The sequence below is a fragment of the Mustela erminea genome, chromosome 10 (assembly GCF_009829155.1).
Source record: "Mustela erminea isolate mMusErm1 chromosome 10, mMusErm1.Pri, whole genome shotgun sequence".
Taxonomy (NCBI): Eukaryota; Metazoa; Chordata; class Mammalia; order Carnivora; family Mustelidae; genus Mustela; species Mustela erminea.
Window position 1 is genome coordinate 100,237,987 of NC_045623.1, and position 17,916 is coordinate 100,255,902.

Consider the following 17,916-nt stretch of genomic DNA (forward strand, 5'->3'; position numbering starts at 1 on the left):
ATTCCCGTGACCTTGCTAGATAGTCGTTTAGACCTTGCCGATATGTCCTGTAAGTCAGCTGACTAATAACTTCATGCAAGGTGTCTTTTCTCGGGCGAGAAATATTTCAGTTTAATGTGATCCAATTCATGGCTTCTTGGACTTACAGTTCATTTTGAGGGTCTTGCTTAAAACCTCCTTCCCTAAGGCGGCAAAATCAGCATCCTTTACGGCTTTACCTTTCACACACAGGCCTATCTGGAACCTACTTTTATATCTCGTATAAGGTAAGATCCAGCTTTGTTTTTCTCAAGGCTGTGAACCGATTTTTCCAAAACCATCTTTTTCGCAATGTGTCCTCTCCCCACTGTGACCTCACCATCATCTATCAAGTTCCCGCACCCATGGGTCTCTTCCTAAGCTCCCTCCTGTTCTGCTAGCTCCCTCCCATACTGTGCTGCCAATGGTAACATTTTAGATCAGTGACCAACATTTTTAAAAGCCCAGATTTCCGATTTTTCAAGACATGACAGATTTGATGGTGTTGAATCTGTGTGTCTCTTGTTAGTAACCAGCTGGAGCAGCAGATACCTCTTTCTGTGGGATGCACGCCTTCCTATCACACCAAATCTAGTGTGCATTCATTTACAATACAAGCCGATCTCTCCTAGAGATGTGTTCAGGTGTTAAAAACACCTCCAATGATAAAAGTCAAAAGAAAACTACATTAGAGAAAACCTTTAGTGACTCTCAGGGTTTTTGTTACAGCTGGGCTAATCAAGATCATTTATTATCTATTCGATACCTGGCATGATGCTAGCCACAGGCCGACGGAGGAGAGGTGGGGCATGGAAAGGGGTGGAGGGGAGAAACGAGGAAAGTGGGAGAAGCAACACATAATCTGTTCAGACACGGTAAACACTGAGAATGATTAATTGAAACAGAAAAACATACCACACTATGAACTGAAGATCACAAAGGTCTTGCCATTCCAATACTGATAAGGGTTAACAGCTTCAGGAAAACCTTTAAGGGAGGGGGACTATGTCAACTGGATGTGAGAACAGAAGTGGGCTTTGCCTCAGTAGAAGGGAAAGACTGGGTTGGGAGGAGGAGTTCGCACAAGCAAGTCATTTGGGCAACGCTCCTTTAAATGCTGTTATGCCGGAAGGTTCCAAAGGCCACTTAAGTCTCTTTGGATGAGGAAAGATAAAAATTCACTCTAATTCAAATCAATGGTCACAGGCATATTTTAAAAATCTTCCCTGATACTTTTTCAGACTTGAAACTGATCTGTCTCAGAGGGCTCCCTTGGCTTTGCTGAGACCTCATAGTCCCAGAGGAGTTAAAAACCAGTTCTCTGATGTTCAGGCTCAACCCATCAGCCATTATGACCCATAGTTCCCAAAAGGTGCAGACCAGCATGGCCAGGCATCATGGACAGGTAGAGGCCAAGTGAAGGACAACCAAGGAAAAAGTGACCCTGAGCTCAGAGCAGCTTGTTTTATGATGCTTTGTGTCTCACAGCAAAAGACCACTCGGCAGATGCTGTTTTGTGCCATGAGCCAGCCAGGAGCTCCAAGGACATTCTCACTTAATAATAGATGCTAACGTGCCCCATTCCCAGCTGAGGAAACCTTCCCGTAGGGAAATTCAGGTGCTCTGCCCAAGGTTACACAGCCATGAACAGGTGATCCCCAAGAAGAGTGGTTCTGCTGGGTCTCTGCTTTGTGTCTGGCTTGCTGAGAAGTTATGCTGCTACTGCTACCAGCCTCCCTGAGAAGTTATGCTGCTACTGCTGCGCGGTGCAGGGAGGTCTCCATGTTGACTCAAGGTTCCAAGCAAGGCACCATCAATGTCATTTTTACAAGACAATTCCCAAGTTTAAGTGGCATAAAATTCAAATGCCAAACAATTTATCTATTTGAGGGACGTAAGTGAGTGGATTTTAGTATATGCACAAATGTGTGTAAACATCAGCACAATGTTAGAACATACTCATCACCTCAAGAAGAAACCCATACACTCCGTCTGTCATCCCCTCAATGCCCAGCCCCCTTCAACCGAAGCAACCACGAATCACTGTTTCTATGAATGTCCCTACTCTGGACTTTTACATGAACTGACTCGTACAACACCTGTTGTACAACCATGTCTTGATGGCACTAAGTTATCCTAGTAACCTTAAAGCTAGCAAAGGCAAAGGCAAAAGGCAAAAGTAGGACTTGGCTCAAGAGGAGCTTAATTAAATTTCTAAACAGACTCATTTAGAAAGGGTAAGCCTTTCTTCCGCTAGAGAAGTCACTGATCAGTAAATCTAGGCCACGCTCCTTTTATTCTGTCATGAGTGAACTGTAGAAATAAACATAATGTTCCTCTGGAGGAATGGGACTTAAATTCAGTCTCATCAATCCTAGGTCTTAAATTATTTCTCTAATTCATGTACACTTTCTAGCACTGAATCAAAAATAACCAGCCATCTACTTTCCTTCCCTCCTGAGTATTTCAATTCAATCCAGACGAGGGGATAAGAAAGATAAAAATCCATGCCTGAAGTGGGGGTCCTGGGGCCAATGCTGAGTGAGAACCCAAGCAAGATGAGAGGGAATCTATAAGGTAAGGACAGGGGGGTCAGAGCTCAAGAAAGACAAGGAAGGCATACACTGCATGACATAGATATAGGTATAAATATACAAACACCCTCAAGTAAATATATATGTATGTGTGTGTGTATATATATATGTATACACACAATATATGTATATGTGTGTGTGTGTGTATATATGTGTGTATATATACAGATATATATATGTGTATATATATATATATATATATATACACACACACATATTCTCTAATATAAAAGTATACATACAAAGAAATAAATCCAGATTTAGATGTGTTTGTATATGTATAGTATGTCAGTATACAGACCCTACTATATGCCTTAGTTCTGTCCCTCAGGAGTGCCCACAAGCCATGACACCACACGAGCAATGAGATCTCGTAGGTTGTAAATACCATCCTTCCTTAAAAGGAACCAGAGGTGGTTGATTCCAAGGATGAGATGAGGAAAACATAAGAGCTTGATGTCTTGTTCAGCCAGAAAGTCTAGAAATATTCAAAGACGGCTGGAGACATTCCAAAAAACACAGAGAAAGCCAGCTTAAAGAGGCTCCCACTGGCCAAATCAAGGATAATCCCAGCATAAAAAATTATAATAATGAATTTAATTCATTAAATAGAAACCTATGAATCCACAAGGACAGATTGATGAATACATAAAAATACACGCACATATACATACATAAATAAATCCATAAATAGATCCGAGAAAGCTCTTCTTTATAGCAGAATGCCAACCAATAAATATATTCTAAACAACGCACCTGGAAAACTGCCATTTGACGGTCATTCGAAGTTATAAATCAGGCAAGAAACATCAATGAGTGCCAAAACTGTAGATAAAAGTTTGATGAGGAACAGGAGACTTAATGTCTCAAACTATGTCCCTATAAAATATTTATTAATTGCAAAGTGAAAAGGGAGTGGAGAAACCCAGTGAAGATACTATCTTTATCAAATGACCCAAGTTAATATCACTAGTAACAGAATAACTAAATCATGTCACACTGAATAGGGTGTGGAAGGCAAACTGAGCAGGACATTTCTGCAATGTCCCTAACAAAGGTCAATTACCTGAATTTAATCATGAGACAATCAGAGAAGCCCAAACTGTGGAACATCCTATAACTGTCCTGTAACCTTCAAAAGTGGCAAGGTCATAGCCATTTAGAAAAAAATCTAGGGGCACCTGGGTGGCTCAGTGGGTTAAGCCGCTGCCTTCGGCTCAGGTCATGATCTCGCGTCCCGGGATCGAGTCCCGCGTCGGGCTCTCTGCTAGGCAGGGAGCCTGCTTCCTCCTCTCTCTCTCTCTGCCTGCCTCTCTGCCTACTTGTGATCTCTCTCTGTCAAATAAATAAATAAAATCTTAAAAAAAAAAAAAAAGAAAAAAATCTAAAAAACATTCCAGATCAAAAGCAACTAAAGAGGCAGGGCAACCAAATGCAAACTGTAATCATGAATCATTCCAATAAAACTCGAATGGAGTCCATATTGTAATGGCAGATGGATGTTAATTCCTTGAGTGTGATAGCTGCACTGTGGCTGAAGAGGAGAATGCCCCCTATGTGCAGGAAATGCACCCTAAAATACCTGGGAGTCATGGAGCATCATGTCTACAACATGTGAGGGGAAAGTTCTTTGGACTACTGTTGCAGTTTTTCTGTAGGTTTGAGGAAAAATAACCAAGACAACATGATCAAAAATGCAAGAGTCAAGAGAAAGACAAAGACAGGTAATCCAGATAACTCTATTCTCAGATACAGACTATAGTAAGTTTGCTTCAGATGATCAAGGAAACAGGAGAAGGTAAAGAAATTCAGCAGCGAAATGGAAACCATAAGAAGTCACCTAATTGAAAAAGTAAGTAGCCAAACTGATATTAGACAGAGAGAGAGAGAATTCATGAGCTAGGAGAACAGAAGAATGTCAGAATGAAGCACAGAGAAGAATGAGACAGAACGATTCAGTGGAAAGGTCAAAGAGGTGTAACTGTCATCCCAGAAAGAGAGAAGAGAAAGTGGGGTAGAAGTACTATTGGAAGAGATCATTAATGTATTTAAGAAAAACTGACTAAAGATTCAAGAACCTCAATGAACCCTAAGCAGGATAAATAAGGAGAAAATCATACGTAGGAAGATCACAGTCACATACTGAAAACCAGCAACAGAGAAAATCTTAAAAGCAGCTGGTGGTGGGGTGAGGAGAGAACAGATTACCTTCTAAGTGCATCGAGACAGACACCTGCCAGCACTACCAACTAAGGAAACCAGAAGTTACTGGGACGATGTTCTCCAAATGCTGAAGGAAAATAACTATCACATAGAATTCTATACCCAGTGAAAATATCCTCCAAGAATGAAAATGAAATAAAGACATCTTCAGACTAAATAAATCTGGGAAAACTGGTCACCAGCAGATGCAGTCAAAAATATACTAAAGGAAGTTATTCCAGGAAAAAGAGAAGTCAACCCACATGAGAGCTTGGAGCTATAGGAAAGGAAAAAAAGAGAAGTGAAGGGTAGTTATAGCTAAATCTAAGTTATATATAAATTAATATTAACATGTAATATTAATGCACAATCATATATATTTATAATTATTAATGGTTATGATTATTATTCATTAATAATATCAGTAAGGTAAGTGGAATTAGAATGTTCTAAGATCCTTGCTTTGTCCAGGAAAACCAGGAGCATTAGTGTACAGTAGATCTTGATAAGACAAGAATGTGCGTTAGGATCTCTGGTGTAACCACTGGATTAATAGAGGGGATCATCAAATATCAAAATAAGCAGTCTGAAAGCTGTTGGGAGAGAAGAGGGACCTGAAAAGAAAGGGGTCTATCTCTGTTACTATCAGAAGAAAAGCAGCTGTAACAATCACAAATATCCTTCCTAATAACAGAATCATCAATTCTAGAAGCCTCAAAACAGGAGGCAAAAAAAAAAAAAAAAGGATAAACTATCTGGAAAAATAAACCCACAAGTGAAAAATAGAAAAACAAAACAAAAAAGCAGAAAATACTGCAAAATGGTACATAATTAACATAGGGACCAATGGGCACATATAGATTATTGTGATCAACAACTGCCAAATATACCTTTTCAATGTAGAACATAACAAAAATTTTCCCTGTGCTAGACTTTCAAGTTTCAAAGAAATGTTGAAAGAAATAAAGAGAAACTTCCTCTAATTGAAAAAGAGTACATACTTTAAAAGCGATAGAGCAGGATGAATAGGCAGACCACAGAGTGGTTTTAGAGCAATGAGAAGACCCCATATGACACTATGATGATGGATAATAGCATTATAAAGCTCTCCAGACCAACAGAAGGTGCAACACCAGGAATGACCCTAATGGAAACCATGGATTCTGGGTGTAATGATGTGTCCACTTAGGTTCATCGATTGTAACAAACGTACTATTCTGATGGGGGTATTGATAATGGTGAAGGCAGTACATGTGGGGGACCAGAGGGATTATGGGAGATTTCTGTACCTTCCTTCAATTTTTCTGTGAACCTGTAACTGCTCTAAAAAAATAAAGTTTATTAAAATTAAAAAAAAAAACAAAACGAATCTAACCAGTCTCCTACCAGCCAGGATAGGGACAGAAACAGCCAAATAAATAAAAAGGCAACATAACCAACTAAAAACAAAAAGAACCCCACAGAAAGACATAATTCATAATGGTAAATATACAAAAACATAATTCATAATGGTAAAATGTCAAAAGATCCCCCCTAAAACCAGGGCTGAGATAAGTGACCACTATCATCACTTTTATTCAGCATTACACTGGAATTTAAAAAAAAAATGAAATTCGAGAAATAAAATTGTCCCTATTTGCATATGACATGACTGTTGTAGGGAAATCCAAAAAGAAAAGTCTACAGATAAATTATTAGAATAAATTCAGCAAGGCTGTTAGATATAAGGTATATAGAAGACATAAATCATATTTCTGTACATAAAACAGAAAATAAAAAATCTATACTATAATAACACTAAAACATGTCAAATGACTAGAACTATATCTAATGAAAAATACTCAGCAGCACTCCAGAGATAACTCTACAAGATGAAGAGAAACTAATCTAAACAAATGAAGAAATCCACCATTAGGCCATGGATTCAGCGATCCAATGTCATAAAATGTTCAATTCTCCCCATGTTGATCTAGATTTAATTTTACTAAAATTTGAACAGATATTCAATGAAAACTGACAAAATGATTCTCAAATTTATTTGGAAAGGCAAAGGGCCAAGATCTCTTGAAGACCACTTGAGAGACCAAGTAATCCAGACTTTTTAAGCCTCAGTAATTAAGAGAGTAGGCTGTTGGCCCAAGGATATATAAGTGGACTGGGAGACAAGAAAAAAGGGTCCAGAAGGTGACCCACCATGGCAGAGCAACAGAGATGCTCGGTGGTCCTCAAATGGACATCCATATGGGAAAAGAAAAGTAAAATTTGACCCTAACCTCACACCATACTCGAAAGTCAATCATTAGATGGATTATAGATTCCAATGGGAAGTTTCAAACAAAACTACTTAGGGTGCCTGGGTGACTCAGACAGTTGAGTGTCCAACTCTTGATTTTGGCTTGGGTCCTTATCTCAGGTCATGAGATCGAGTACCTGGTCAGGCTCTGTGCTCAGCAGGGAGTTGGCTTGTCCCTATGTGCACACCTCCCCCATGCTCTCTTTCCCTCTCTCTGGCTCTCTCAAATACCTAAATCTTTAAAGAAAGAGAAAGAAAACAAAACTTCTTGATGATAATAAAGATTGTCTTTATGAACTTGGGGTAAGCAACGGTTTCTTAAATAAGACATAAAAAGTGCTAACCATAAGGAAAAAGATTGATAATCTGACATCAAAGTCAAGAACTGAACCCACTCTGTGGCCTGTCTTTCCACTCTTTTAACCGTGACTCTTGACAAAGGGAAGAAATTTGCATCACCAACAGCCAGGAAAAGATTCCTACTCTCATTACAAAAAGAACTCCCTCACATCAGTGAGACAAAGAACTCAATCAAAACACAGACAAGAGACTCAGACAAGCACTTCACAAAAGAGGATATTTAAAATGGGAAAGGTAAATTAAAACCACCATGAAATAACTATCTCATACCCACCAGAACAGCCAAAATTTAAGACTGACAATCCCAAGTGTTGGCAAAGGTGTCGAGCAGCAGGGACTCCCACACTATTGGTGGAAGCATGAGGTTGAGCAAATACTTTGGAAAATCATCTGACATATTGAAACTGACCTTCCCACCTGCTCTCTGACCTAGAAATGCTACTCCTGGGTAGACACCTAACAGAATTCACACTGCGTCTCATCAGAACATTCATGGAGGCGTCTATTCCTCAGAACAGTCCCAAACTGCAAACAACCCACAGTTTTATCAGCAGCCATACAAGATAAATTTGTGTACTCCATACACTTGGGAATGGAAGTAGATAACATGCATCGCGGATGACTCTCAAGGTTGAAAGGGAAAGCCAGACATGAACTACACCGATGAGTCTATCTAGTTTGTCTTGTGGGACTTCATCTAACCATTGATGTAAGGGGTCAGGACACCGGCCATCTTTAAGGAGGAGAGAGATGGGAGTCATAGGGAGGATCCCAGGGGACACCTGGGAGCTTGCAATAATGTTCTCTCATCTGTGGTGTTGTTGTACTTCAAGAAAAGTCACTTTGAAGGTCCAAGTGGATACACACCAAACTTAGCTCTTGGCCTCAAGCAGCAGGACAAGTGAAGGGACCTTCCCATTGTTTATTGCAAAGTTGTACAGTTGGAATTTTTAAGCTAATTAAACACTGAGTCTGGGCAATATATTAGCTTTCACTGGGAAAGTTTCCTATTCTCCAGCCACTGTTACTGGAAAAAAGCTGAACATTTGCAAACTGAGCTGTTAAATGACTATGAATGGTGCTTTATCTTATTTCCGTCTTCCCTTCCCCCTCATTCCATTTCAGCTTTTCCTGAGTATGTTAAAACACGGATATCTTATAAAAATGCTGGTATCAGTTTCTAAGATGTCCTTCAGCCTCGTTTTTAGCACAGTCCCTGGCATGGACAGCCCCACAGAACGTGGATGAATGCGCAGTCAGAGATTTAGCAGATAGTCCCTCCGCCCAGGGAGGATTTCCTTAAGGAGCTGGTCGGGAGCTGCACCATCAAGTCTGGCTTAGTTTTCTCAGTTCTGTATCACTACGGTGGTCACGTCATCTACTGCCTAAACCGGGGCACTGGGAGGTGAAAGGAAGCGCAATTAACAATTTTACTTGTATGCCAGGCATACACCAGGACCACTCCGGGCAACGGAGACTTAAGGTTACAAGCTGGCTTGAGACTAAGAACTCAATGGCTGGAGAAAACTCAAAACACAAAGCAAGGCTCCTCCAGGATTAGGGCTGTGCTGTCAACCTTGTTATTAAAACAGGGTAATTGTGTTCACTTACTTTCTACATAACAGCTAATGCTATGAGCTCTGAAATAGAAACCAGCACTAAATGCATCTTTTATGAGACACGCGGCCTCTTGTACTTTCTCTGCCTTATTTGCTAGGTGCCAAATACCATTTCTGGGAAGAAGACTGTCCGGGGCACACTTCAGCAACATCCCACAGGCACGCTGAGACCGAACCTCTGTTCCAGCTGCCTCTCTCAAGCTCTTTCTGTGCAACACCAGGGCTGAAATTCCGGACTACTGAAAGCTCTAGAAGCTTAGTAAACATGTGCTAAGGGAGTCACATGGCACCGTGGTCTCTCCCGTCCTTCCTACATGCTATACCCCGTCCAGACCTCGCTTTTGCACCTGCCGCCCTCTGCCTGAAATGCCGCTTCCCTTTCCTCTGGCCCTCCACTCCGAGGTCTGACATCACTGCCTCACGGAATACAGCTCAGATCGGCCCTGTAGGTTGAGTGTCTCCATTACTCAGGACCCAGACTTCCTGGGAGGACCCAGATCTTGAAATGAGACGTGATGACCACAGCTTTCTCCAGGGCCAGAACGAGGGTAAAACGAGTGAGACATTCAGCCTCAGGAGCAGGCCTTTGGGAGCCAGAACAAACTGTATCCTACTGCAATATTCATTAGAGGTCAAAATGAATGCAAAAAATTTCACAATGAATCCAATATCAAAATTTAAAATAAAGGCCTCATCGCAGGGTAGGGCTCGTTAAAAGTCCAGAGCACTGAATCCCATCTCTGAGTGTCTGACGGGGGAGGTCTCAGGTGGGGCTGAGAATCTGCCTTTCTCACCGGTCCCCAAGTGAGATGTGGCCCCTAATCCAGGGGCCACATTTTGAGAACCACTGCTTTGGGGTATGCTCAGCCCACTGCCTACCTCCTCCCCACATCAAGGTCTAGAAAAACAATTGCTTCTATGCCATGAGCAGAAATGGGCAGGAGAGCAGCACTGTGAAGCAGACGGACAGCCGACAGGCTAACCCCTTGTGGAAGGCTGCATGACACCCCCCCACCCCCAGAATCTCACGTCCTCATGTCTCATAACCTGTGGACGTTACCTTCTGTGACAAAAAGGACTTTGCAGATGTGACTGACTTAGGGCTCTAGAGATGGGGGAGACCAGCGTGCATGGTCCAGGTGGTCCCAAAGTGGTCACCTCCTCTAGAGAAAGAAGGCGGTGTAATGAAAGACAGAAGGGGTACGCATTGAGGAACAGAGGATGGGGCCATGAACCAAGGAAAACCCTGGCCATGAGAAAAAGTCAAGGAAACTGGATTCCCCCCCAGAGCTTCCAGAAGCCCAAAGGACGTCCTGAGATCAGCCCAGCCAAACTATTTCGGGCTCCTGCTCTCTGAAACTATAAGAAAATGAAAACGTGTAGTTTAAAGTCACTGAGTCTGTGACGGTTTGTTCCAGCAGCCATAGGAGACAGAAATACCCCCCACCTGAAAGGGCCCAGCGCGAGGTAATGTTCATGTTGCTACAGAACTCGCCTCAGCCAGGCCTCTCACACATATATCACTGACATTCCCAACGGCTCTGCGAAAAGGACATGTCGGCTCTCTTACAAAATGGAAAAATGATGCTCTACCTTACAGCCATAAAACTAGCAGGTCAGGGACAGAGGCAAGGTTCAGGGACTAGGACAGAGGCTGGTGACCGCTACACCTCACCATCTTTTCCTCCCCTCGTAACACTGAATTTCAGACGCTTGGTACCACGCTCGGAGTCAAGCCCTTCACACACGCGATCTTACATCAACCTCAACACCATTCTGGTGAAGCTATTTTCATTTCCATTTTCCATAAGAAAACAGATCCAGAAGAACAGTGAGGGCCCCTGTCATCATAGCCGAGAGGGGAAGAGCTTGGAATCAAATCCAGATTCTGTGTCAGAACTGGCAGTGCCTTGAACTGACCACGAGGGCGGACTGTGTTCTACGGGACGGGACAACAGATATTGGTTCGTCCATGAGAGGGACCATCTGGTTTGCATTCATCTTGAGTTCCGGGCAATCCTTGTGCGCCCCAACCTAAGGGCACCATGTTGATACGGTTGGACCTCACACTTCCCTTGAGATCTGTATCCTAAATGACACGAAGAACCAAAGTCCTGCATGTAGTGTAGACGAGCATGCCACCGAAAACACTGCTCAAGGCAGGGCCAGCCTTCCTTCTAAGACTCTGACGAAACACATGAGCCTTCTTCAGAAAAACACGCACAGCTTTACACACACTCGCAGGGTTCTCCTGCTGTCCCCTCCCCACCACCACTCCCTTCCCCCTGCTAAGCCCCGAGCTCATGCTTCTCACCCCAAGGCCACCGCACTGTCCTCACCTGGCTCCAAGCTTTGTGTCCCTTAGACCAGTGCAAGAAACTCCATGTGCCGGGACATACATTTTTAACACGAACCAGACATGGCCTCCGGCATTCTAAGCAAGGGTCCAGCCTCACCACAATGACACCAAGTGTCATAATGAGATCATCAACAGAACACCTGGAGGACACACTGGAAAAAGCCCCTCTGAACGAGGCCAGCAGGACGAGGTCTGGCAACCACAGACAGAAGAGGCCGCGTTCCCAGCAGACGCTGGTGCTACCTCACTTCTTTGCTTCTCCAAACCCTCAGAACTCCTTCCCCCACTCAGGACAACAGTAGCCACGTGTGCTCTCCCCTGAGCTGGAAGGTTCACGCAAGATGACTCTAGTTCCTGGGCCTGGACACGAATATCTCCAACAGCAAGAAAAGGAAACCATTCCCAGCAGGACATGGCGGTGGGAAGAGAAAACCCACGTCACCGCAGGTTAGACCCAGCGGGGCTGCTGTGACCTCTGTCAGCCTTTCAGGGAGACTACAGGGAACCATCACCCAATCACGAGGCTTAAACGGTAAGATTTATCATCTAATAACTAGTCCCAGGGTAGATTTTATAGGTTAAATCACTCTCCCCCCATCACCAAAAAAAGTACATACATTTTTTTTAAATATTTATTTATTTGACAGACAGAGATCACAAGTAGGCAGAGAGGTAGGCGGGGGTGGGGGGAAGCAGGCTCCCTGCTGAGCAGAGAGCCCGATGCGGGGCTCGATCCCAGGACCCTGGGACCATGACCTGAGCCGAAGACAGAGGCTTTAACCCACTGAGCCACCCAGGTGTCCCAAAAGTACATACATTTTAAAGTCCAAGCCCCTGGTATCTCAGAATGTGACCTGATGTGGAGACAGACTCCTCACAGACGTAGTCAAGTTTAAGACGAGGTCCTTAGGGTGGACCCTCGTCCAACAGGACCGATGGCCTTCTACGAAAGGGAAGTTCGGACACAGACATGGATGCACACAGGGACGACGCCATGTGAAGATGAGGGCAGAGACCGGGGTGAGGCTCCTACAGGGAGGCCAGAGACGGCCAGCAAACCCCCAGGAGCTAGGAGAGCCCTGGGACAGATTCTCCCTCACAGCCCTTAGAAAGAACCAACCCAGGGCACCTGGGTGGCTCAGTCAGTTGAGTGTCTGCCTTTGGCTCAGGTCACAACCCCAGGGTCCTGGGATGGAGCCCCGCATCGGGCTCTGCTCAGCCAGAAGCCTGCTTCTCCTGCCATTCTGCCTGCTCACGCTCACTTGCTCTAACAAATAAATAAAATCTTTAAAAAAAAGAAAGAAAGAACCCTGCAGTCACCTTGATCTTGGATTTCCACCCTCTAGAGAGGTGAGAAAATAATTTTCTGTTGCTTTAGCCACTCAGGCTGCGATCCTCTGTCGCGGCAGCCCAAGCAGACGAACAGACTCAGCGAGCCCAGTCCTCTCCTACGAGAGGGCACAACTCCGTCCGGGAGCCCGCAGCTCGTCGAGGTTCCAGCAGGCCTCCGCCTACACTCCCGCCTGCTGGGGTCTGTCTGCCTCCCACGCACAGCGGAAGGACAGTCCCTGCACGTCCCGATGCCGCTGAGCCCCTCAGCCGCAGGCAGGAGCTGGGCGTCTGTGCACACTGGAGCTGGCACCACGGCAGCTCCTGTCCTTCTCTTTGGGCTTGCCCCTTCCGAATCTGGACTGTAATGGGAGAGGCCAAGGGATCCCCGAACGGAAGGGGCCCAAACTCCTCCTGTGGCTCCCACGGTCATTAGCATGGAAGAAACAACCTCATAATGGCGGCGCTGGGGGGAGGGGGAGGAGGCAAATTCAGCTTAAAAAGAGAAATACAGTTTGCAGGCGAAGTGCCAGTTCGTCAAAGCACAGCCCGTAGAGGCATCGCCGGCTTTCATTTGCCCAACGGACACGATACGGAAGCAAGTGCGTCTGAGAGAAGAGCAATAATTCCTTCCAAGGAGCTCCTGGGTGTCTGGCGTTTTCACACAAGTACAAGAGCTGATTCATCAAAGGCGGTGAGCAAAAGCCGCTTGCTACCCACGGAGACATGGACAAGATCTAAGCTAGATCGTGTTTCCCCCCTTTCCCAGTCCGTGCCCCCTCTCCCATCAGGATGAAATGCGACTAGAGCAGGTTTTCAACAAGGCAGCCGCCCGGCCATCTCAGCTCTATGGTGTTTCCTAAATAATCGATGGGTGCAGATCACAGCTGCTGTCAACTGTCAAGTCACAGTCTGTGACTAACGCCGGAGCAGATCCGCTCAGGCAGCTCGTGACCAGCAGCCTCCCCCACTGCAGCCAAGGTGCGATCATCGAAGCGCTCAGGGCTGCGGCGGCATTTTTCCTCCTCTCAGCGTAGGAGGGCCCAAGATTTTATTCAATCCTGCAGACTCCCTGGGAAGCAGGAAATCATGACCTGGGGTTTTCCATGATGCTCAGCCGACCTTGGGGAGCTCAAGGACGGATGAACACTGATCCTTAAAAACACAAGTCCTTGGGCAAAATGACCTGTCATTCCTAGAGACCAACAGGGAAGAACGTGCCTCTGGGCCTTTGCACCTGCAGTGCCCTTAGCTTGTGACGTTTTGCTTCCTTCTTGCCCTATGGCTAACTTCAGTTGTCATTCTGGTTTCAGTTTAGTGGTTTCTTCCTCCAGAAACTGTTCCCTGACCTCTGGGGCTGGGTTGGGCATTCTCCTCTATACTCCTACGGTTCATGACACACAGATCCTGGTTGTCACTTGCCTCACAACACCTACCCCTTCCTCCAGTAACTCACCGGAGTCTGCCTCTGCTGCTGACAACCCAAAGCCCTGAGGTCCTGTATCACCGGCCACTCTACAGAGACGGCCTGAGACAGAGGGCTGTCCCACACTCACACCCTCAGCACCTAACCCTGGGTCTGGCACACGGCACCTGCTCTCCAGTTCCCCAAGTGGAAACCCCCTGTGCCAATCATGGAGCGATGCTGCCTGGACCGGCTGCGTCGAGAGAGGTCAGTCTGACAGGAAACACATCTGCACAGCTGTTCAAGAACGACCGCTGAGAGACCAACGTGATGGAGGAGAAACACATCAGACTCCCAGGCACACAGGTCTGGACCCAGATGCCCACCTCAGGATTTGTCAGTCGGAGCCTAAGGGCATGGTGTTGGCCCGTTAGGCGTGGAACCCACAGCTCGGCCCCTGAACCTGGGCGGGTCCTCAAGAACTGGGCCTGACTGCGTGTCACCCAGCATCAGTCTTACCTGCAGCATCGTTACAGGGAGAGGGTGTCGTTCCCTCTCCAGACCATGAGGTTTCTATTAAACACCAGCAAAACACGCAGCACAGTCCATGCCCTGTGTGTATCCATTCCCCGCCAATCAGAGAACGGGTCCAACCTTCAGGCCGTTCCCTAAGACATAGGGTGGTGTGCAGGGACACCCCTGACCTAAGCCTGCTGTCCCCAGCCCTCCATCTGTTACCTGGCCTCGTGTCTGCAACAGAGGAGCCACTTTTTCCCTCTACCACCCAGGGCTCTCCAGCTGGGGCCGGGAAAATTAGGCAGGCGAAAGGCAGACCAACAAGGGACACGAAAACAGAAGTTTACTAACCCACACAGTGCACATGTGCAGGGGAGACAGCTGAAGGAGGAATTCAAAGGGGTGTTTGGAACCTCCCGTTACACGACACCTGAACAAAGGACAACACATTTGTAGAGAAGCAAAAAGAAACGAGAGAACAGGTTTAGGCGTGTAGGGATGGTCGGTTGTACAGATTCTCCAGGTGCTATCTCCGCACCCAAGAAGAATCAAGAATTGTCCCCCGTGATTAAGAATTATTGTGAGAAGAGGGCAGAGTGTTTTTCTTGGGTCTACTTTCTCTCAATTGCCTTTAGCTCAAAATAATCCTTAGATCAAAGGGCATATTTTGGGATTGTATACTCTGAACCCCTCCATGTCATACATAGAAAGTTATGACTTGGGGTTCCAGACGTGCAGTTACAGCTGTCCAGGACAGGAATGGAACCCGGGTCACCAGGACCCCCTGGAAAGCAAGCACGCTGTGGCTGCAAAGCACACAGCAGAACAGTGCTGGTACGCACAGATCTCATTGATCTACTTTGTACTCCCACCTCCCCGAAGAGCTCAGGAAGCCATTCTTATCTGGGAGAGCAAACACTATCATCTAGATTAAGGGTGGGCAAAGGCCTTCTACAAGGAGCCAGATAATCAGTATTTTAGGCTCTGTAAGCCGTCCAGTCTCAGTCACGGCTACTCGTCTCTGGCGCCGCAGCATGAAGCAGCCGTAAGTACAGAACCGAAATGGACATGGCTGTGTTCTAATAAAACTTTCATTTATAGGCACTGGAATTCGAATGCCATATAATTTTCAGGTATTACAAAGTATCATTCTTTTGATTTTTTCCCCCCAGTGATGTAAAAATGGAAAAAATCATTCTTCGCTGTAGGCTATAGGCTATATTTGACCCACAGCCCAATGTTTGCCCCGTCTAGATGCTGGTTGATTTGCTAACCCATGGCACAGGAGGACAGCCATTAGCTGCTCAGGCCCCTTCTCAGGTAAAACACCTCCAAACAAGCACAAAAAGAAAAAACCAGGCAAGAAATCATAGAGGTAAATACAGTCTAGAATGGGGGAGCCGTAACAGTGGTTAAAAGCGATGGAATTCGACCCAGGACAGAGTTCTCTTACCCTGCTTGCTATGTGTCTAGCCCTGGGCAGTTCAGTTAACTTCTCTAAGCCTTGGCTTTCTCTTCCACAAAAATGGGTATATCCAACCTCATGGGATTAAGAGGGTTAAGTGAAAAATGACCTATTCAAAGCAGTTAGCACACAGCTTGGCACCTAGCAAGAGCTTAGGGACGGTTGGTCGCAACAGGGCAGCAACAGAACATTTCACCTGTTTCAACACCAGTTAGCCTGGAGAGCATCCATACGTTTATGGAATGTACATACAGAACGACGTACATACAGACAGGTTTGCTGAAGCCTGATGAAGATGAATTGTGTTCGATCTCCTGGACATGAATGACTTCCTCAGCTCTCCTAGGAGGCGGGAGGAGACGGGACAGTTCTCAGGGCAGCCAGAAGGCACCGTGGAAGAGTCCTGTTGACTTTCCACCTCAGCAGCAGACGTTCAGCCACCTGTGGCCCTCACGTCCCTTTTCCATTCATCCTGCTAACTGGCGAGTCTTAGCTCTGCACTGGGACCAAAGGCCCCACAATCCCCTCTAACCTGCCTTTATCAACAACCCTGCCAGCAACCTACAACACAGCCATCTGAGCCCCACAGGGCAGGTGGCCTCTGGCCTTTAAGAGTCAGGGCCCCCCACACTGCAGAAAAGGGCACAGACTAGCAGTGTTGCAATGACGGGAAGCCATCCAAGACTCAACCAGGAACAGAACACAGTCAGACTTGCCTTTGAAGGGCTACATGCAAGGTACAAATAAATCCTTTTTACCTGACGCTTTCCAAGTCGACCTTATTTTCTGATGCAGTCGGTGGGACCTCAGGTGGGAATGCCGTCAGTCTGTCTTCTGCTGTGGCTTCGATTACAGCCCTGCAGGCTCAACACTGCTATCAATTAGCTCTTCCCCTAAACGTCTTAAGCATTTGGTCACTTACCACGTAATCCTGTAACACGGCGCGAAATACCAATGGGGGTCATGAAACAAGGGAACTTCGCTAAACTTTCACTGTGCTCATGTATTCTCCCATTACTAGAACTACCACAATTTACGGGGCAATAAATGAAATTAGCTCTGGCTTTCAACCCACCGTAGAATTAGACATGGTTCTCAGTGCAGTATATATAAGGCCAAATAACGTGCTTAGAAGCACCACAAAATTATCAGAGTTGGGTGCATCCAGAGCCAAAGCAATACATACAAATGGGCAATTACGCACAAATAAGCTCAATAATTCCCAGATTCACTGAGGACCCAAGACGTGTCCCTTGTTTAGGCAGTCCCCTACTTACAAATAGGTTAACGAAAGGTCCATTTTTAACAATTTTGAAAACCAATTCAACGGCCCTACAACTCACCCATTCAAAGTACACAATGCAGTGGCTTTTAGTAAATTTACAGAGTTACACAACGACCCACCCCTATGTAAAAGGTCATTTTTAAGCAGTTCAGCATTCAAGAAACAAATCAATGACTCGATCTTTCTGAGTACTGTGAACTCCTCTGAGGCCCCGAAAACCATGGACTCTCTATTTTAAACACCACTTCAGGGAGCTCTGGACCCCCCTGATCTGGCCAAGTCTCCCTAACCAAATCACAGCAGTGGGCAAAGGAGTTTCATATCCATTTTCACATGAAAATTGCCTTCCAGCCCCAAATAAAGAACTCCTTAAGAAAAGAAGTCAAGCCTGAATGCGCCAAATTGGAATGGACTGGCCACACGGACTCATGCCACAGCCCCGTCTCCAAGTGCAGGCACTTTGGCTCAATA